Source organism: Oncorhynchus keta, chromosome 36 (genome assembly GCF_023373465.1).
Source record: "Oncorhynchus keta strain PuntledgeMale-10-30-2019 chromosome 36, Oket_V2, whole genome shotgun sequence".
NCBI classification, from domain to species: Eukaryota; Metazoa; Chordata; class Actinopteri; order Salmoniformes; family Salmonidae; genus Oncorhynchus; species Oncorhynchus keta.
In genome coordinates this window covers 3207733-3213350 of record NC_068456.1, presented here as the reverse complement: position 1 = coordinate 3213350, position 5618 = coordinate 3207733, and positions in this window count along the sequence as shown.

The window sequence follows — 5618 nt, the reverse complement described above, 5'->3', positions numbered from 1 at the left end:
ACCCCCATCTTCCTGGGAGAGTTACTGGGTGTGCAGGATTTAGTTCCAAGTCCAACCCTGCTCTTACACCTAATTCTAATCAGCTGCTCATCAGGATCTTGATGAGCTGAATCAGGTGTGTTAAAGCAGGACGGGAAAAAAGCTTGCACATCCCATCGCTCTCCAGGAGGAAGGTTGACCACCCCATGGTTGCAAAACCTGCAAAAATATCTGTTCTGTTCTGAAAGAGAGGTGGAGTGATCTGCTGTGCTGGTAGTCGCTCAGTTGAGTCGGAGAAAATAGGAATCTGCTTTAATTTTCAAGAGGTGCCATCATTGTTGACCAATCACAATTGAAAACGTAGCCTGCATGGTGATACGTCAGCACCAGTGGAGGTTCCTCATAGGAGGAACAGGAGGACCATCCTCCTCAGTGAATGTCATAAAAATACAAATATTGAAATATTAAAAAATGTATATTTTTTTAGATAAAACTATACTAAATATATGCATGTCACCATAAAATGTATAAAACACACCGTTTTGCAATCTTTTGCACTCTGTAGGGTAGCACAATGGTGTATGCGGAGGACGACTAGCTTCCGTCCTCCTCTGGGTACATTTAGCCTACTCAAACCCCCCGGCTCAAATAGAGGGATGCTATGTTAGTTAGCTGGCTATAACTATCCAAAACTGGAGCTCTTCTAGGTCAAGGTAAGCTAATGTTTTACTAATTTATTGTCACCGGGGCCCACCGGTGTAACTGCTAAACTGCTTAGTGACTGTACACTGTACTGCATGATTGTAGCGGGTTTACTAACGCATTAGTTCTAATAGCTACAGTATGTTTAGTATGACGTTACGTTAGCTAATATGGTGACAACGATGTAGGTTGTGTGTAGTTGTCAACATTTATGATATGGTTTGGCTTTGCCACGTTTTTGTCGCCTGGTTACAGGCAGCTGATGTGTTGTGCATTGAAGTCCACAAGCGAAGGGAAAAGGTGAGAGGAAGAGAGAGCGTAAACGTGAGAAGGAATACAACGTTGCTGCTATGAAAGTGACCTGTCTGATCAGGAGTGTATTCATTCCACCGATTCTGTTGAAAAACTTTTCTTAGAACGGAAGCAAATGGAACGAAACTGGGCTAAGCACACCTGAATGTGGCCAATAGAAACTCTCGTTTGCAACTGTTGGACAAATGATTACACCCTAGATCAGCTAGATGCAGCCAAGAGTGTGGTTGATTCTGATATTTTCCAATTGGGAAACTCTGAGGTCATTTTTCTACAACGTCTTTCTAAGTCGGAAATTTCCAAGTTGTCTTGAAAGCTTCATAAATTTCCCACTCTAGCTAATTAGCTGGCTAACACTATCTGTTAACAGAGTTTACCAATAAAAATAAATTTTTGGATGAGTCATTTCTGTTGCATGTAAATACATGTATGCATGCTTATCAGTAAAAAAAAAAAAACATTAAAAAGTTATCCTTTAAGATAAAACTATACTAAATATATTAAATAAAACACACTGTTTTGCAATGGCCTACAGTAGTCTCAACAGCACCCTCTAGGCTAGCATGGTGTTGCCGGAGGACAGCTATGTTCTGTCCCCCTCCGGCTACATTGACTTCAATACAAAACCTAGGAGGCTCATACTTCTCACCCCCTTCCATAAACCTACTTGGTAATTTGACGATTTCCGGAGGATGTCCAACCAATCGATGCTTTTGCAGTATGAACTGACACGTTGTCCATCCAATCATAGGAACAGTTCATTAATCTAGTGTGGTGTATTGGGGTTGGGCTGTAGAACATCATGGGGGTCCTATGTGTGGAGAAGCTTGGTGAATCCGTGACATTGTTGGACAGTTAGAGACTGAGGTAATATCCCCAAAAAACTATTAGATTAAAATGAGTTTCTTCAAATTACAGGAAACAAATTAGGTAAATTATATATGTTGTTTTCTTGGTTTTAGAACTGAATTTTTGTGTTGAGTTTATTTATTTCAGTTTTGCTTTGCTAACTTTAGTAACAAGAAGCTAGATAGCTACCAGAGTGCAGTTTTCTCTGCCAGAATGCCTTCCTACAACAATGTAGCGCATTTATTTGTTGTTTATTTTATTGCCCAGATCAGATTCAAGCTTCTGGGAAAAAACTGCATCGATCATGTAATGCACAAAGGTCTGCATATTCCAACTGCGCAACACAATGAGAAGGTACTGTAAGAATAAACTGGGATGTTCTCAAGCAGTTTATCGACACTACTGTATTTCTGGCCAAGTCATTTTTGGCTTTTCGGGGGCACGATGAAAGGGAAGTTCCTCTTACAAGGAGCTTGCAGAGGAAATTGCACTTTACAATGCTTTACTTACTGAGCATGTGGAAGATCCCACGGTCTTCTCTAGAATGTCGAAATCAATTCAGAATGATTTAATAGCTTTCATTGCATCATCCATTAAAAGTGAGATTAAGAGGTTGACTCAGAGCATTTTTTCGCATGGCAAATGGATTAAACCACAGACATCAGCTGTAGCTTGCAGTTGTCAGTTTTCATCAGGTATGCGGATGATCAGGTTTCTGGGCTACCTTGATACGTCAAGAGGGCGAGATGCGCAGTTCGAGTTTGACTCTGTGAACTCTCAGATGTCGGAGTTTAATTTAATGGAGAAACGTGCTTGGCCATTATGAAGACGTTGCTGTAATGGACTGCAACCGCTAGTTCTATTTGCAGCGGAGTAAATTACTTTATGGAGAGCGAATTACATTTTCAAATCAGTGATTCATGTGTAACTCAATGTACCTGCTATTTGTATTTACAGCTAAGTCCCCTCCTCTTCCCTGATTAAGCCATGATGGCCCTCTCCATAATATAATAATAATAATATATGCCATTTAGCAGACGCTTTTATCCAAAGCGACTTACAGTCATGTGTGCATACATCCTACGTATGGGTGGTCCCGGGGATCGAACCCACTACCCTGGCGTTACAAGCGCCATGCTCTACCAACTGAGCTACAGAAGGACCACTCCACTACCAGTGTCAACACTCTCCTGACATGAACTGAAGCCATGTCTCATGTGCCCCCTCATCCTCTGGTGCATTGAATGTTTCATCTCCATGCACTGTGAGTAGCCCTGTCAATCGACTCTACATACAGTGATGAGAGAAAATCAGATAAACACCATCACATTATTACACATCAATGGGATTTAAAAAAAATCTTTGCTTGGACTAATGAATTCTTAGCTTTTTTTTTTGTCTAACTGTGTTGTGTTATGTCTTCCCAGTCAAATCCTGTCCTGCCCTCAGTGGAAGAGTTGAGCTCTTCTCCAACACCATCCATCCATGATGAGCCTGTCCTGCACTGAAGCCTCTGAACACCTCAACCCCTGTCCTGGACTGAAGTCAAGCCTCCGAACACACCCCAACTCATACTCTCATTCAATCACTGCTGTGATATCTGCCTAACACTATAAGTAGCCATCTCATTGCCCATAATATTTTAATATACTTGTCTTTATTAAATGTTTTAGGTTGAAATCATTTCTTTTTTAAAACACGCATTATCACTTCCGTTGCGGTCTGCATCTATACCGTGGGTCTCTCATTACATTTTTTAAATCACTAGCCTCCGCTTATGGTGTTCTAGCTATTCACTTTTCACACTTTGTTAATGTTTGTTTATTCCGTTGCTATGGTCACCGGCAGCAGTCCAAGACAATAATCACTTCATGACACATACAATCCCCTCTGATCCTGGAAACTCAACCAGACCAGCTCACCAATAAGACATAGATTATTAACATTATATGATTTGATTGGCTAATGGAAAAGGACCAGATGGAATGGAATGCCAGGAACAGAGGCGATGCCACGTCAGACAATTTCTACTGCTAGAATCCATAATGCCGATTTAGTGTGTGTGTGTGTGTGTGTGTGTGTGTGTGTGTGTGTGTGAAAGTGAGAGTGTTTGTAAGTGAGTGACGAGAGAGAGAGAGAGAGAGTGGTAGAGAGTAGAATGGATGTTAGGTCTTCTGGCCTCCTCAACCTGTACAGACTGCTTTCTCCCATCTTAAACACTCTGTATATAGAGCAGGCCATGCAGAGGACATTCAATAATATTGCATGTGAGGCAAATGGCTAAACCGCTCAGATACAGTGCCTTCGGAAAGTATTCAGACCCCTTGACTTTTTCCACATTTTTGTTACAGCCTTATTGTAAAATGGATTAAATAAATAAAAATACTCAATCTACACACAATACCCCATAATGACAAAGCGAAAACAGGTTTTTAGAAATGTTTGGAAATGTATTAAAAATGCAAAACAGAAAAACCTTATTTACATAAGAACCCTTTGATAACAGAGACTCGAAATTGAGCACAGGTGCATCCTGTTTCCATTGATCCTCCTTGAGATGAGTCCACCTGTGGTAAATTCAATTGATTGGACATGATTTGGAAAGGCACACACATCTATATAAAAGGTACCACAGCTGACAGTGAATGTCTGAGCAAAAACCAAGCCATGAGGTCAAAGGAATTGTCCTTAGAGCTCTGAGACAGGAATATATCGAGGCACAGATCTGGGGAAGGGTACCAAAAAAGTTCTGACAGAGCTCAATAGTTATTTTGTGGAGATGGAAGAACCTTCCAGAAGGACAACCATCTCTGCAGCACTCCACCAGTCAGACGTTTATGGTAGTGGCTAGACGGAAGCCAAATCCTCAGTGAAAGGCACTTGGAGTTTGCAAAAAGGTACCTAAAGACTCTCAGACTATGAGAAACAAGATTCTCCGGTCTGATGAAACCAATATTTAACTGTTAAGCCTGAATGCCAAGCATCATGTCTGGAGGCTACCTGGCGCCATCCCTACGGTGAAGCATGGTGGTGGTAGAATCATGCTGTGTGGATGTCTTTCATTAGCAGGGAATAGAAGACTAGTCAGGATTGAGGCAAAGATGAACAGAGCAAAGCACAGAGAGATCCCTGATGAAAACCTGCTCCAGAGTTCTCATGACCTCAGACTGAGGTGAAGGTTCACCTTCCAACAGGACAATGACACTAAGCACACAGCTATGACAATGCAGGAGTGGCTTCAGGACAAGCCTCTGAATGTTTTGGGAGTGGCCCATACTTAGTCCTAAAATAGCTGTGCGTTGCTGCACCCCATCAAACCTGACAGAGTTTGAGAGGATCTGCAGAGAAGAATGGGAGAAACTCCCCAAATACAGGTGTGCCAAGCTTGTGGTGTCATACCCAATAAGAATCGAGGCTGTAATCGCTGCCAAAGGTGCTTCAACAAAGTACTGAGTCGGAATACTTATGTAAATGTAATATTTCTTTTTTTTTATTGGGTATTGTGTGTAGATTGAGGGGGAAAAAAACTATTAATACATTTTAGAATAAGGCTGTAACCTAATAAAATGTGGAAAAAGTCAAGGGGTTAGAATACTTTCCGAAGGCACTGTACAGTATATTCATTACCTGACTACACCACGCTTAGATGGCTACTGAATCATCATCTAATCTAGCAATATGTCCCCATTGAGGAAATCAGTGAGAGTAACGGGAGATGACTGGATGTGGTCTGTTAGCAGTGCTGAGTCTTGGTTTTGCTATTAGAGTAGGTCAGA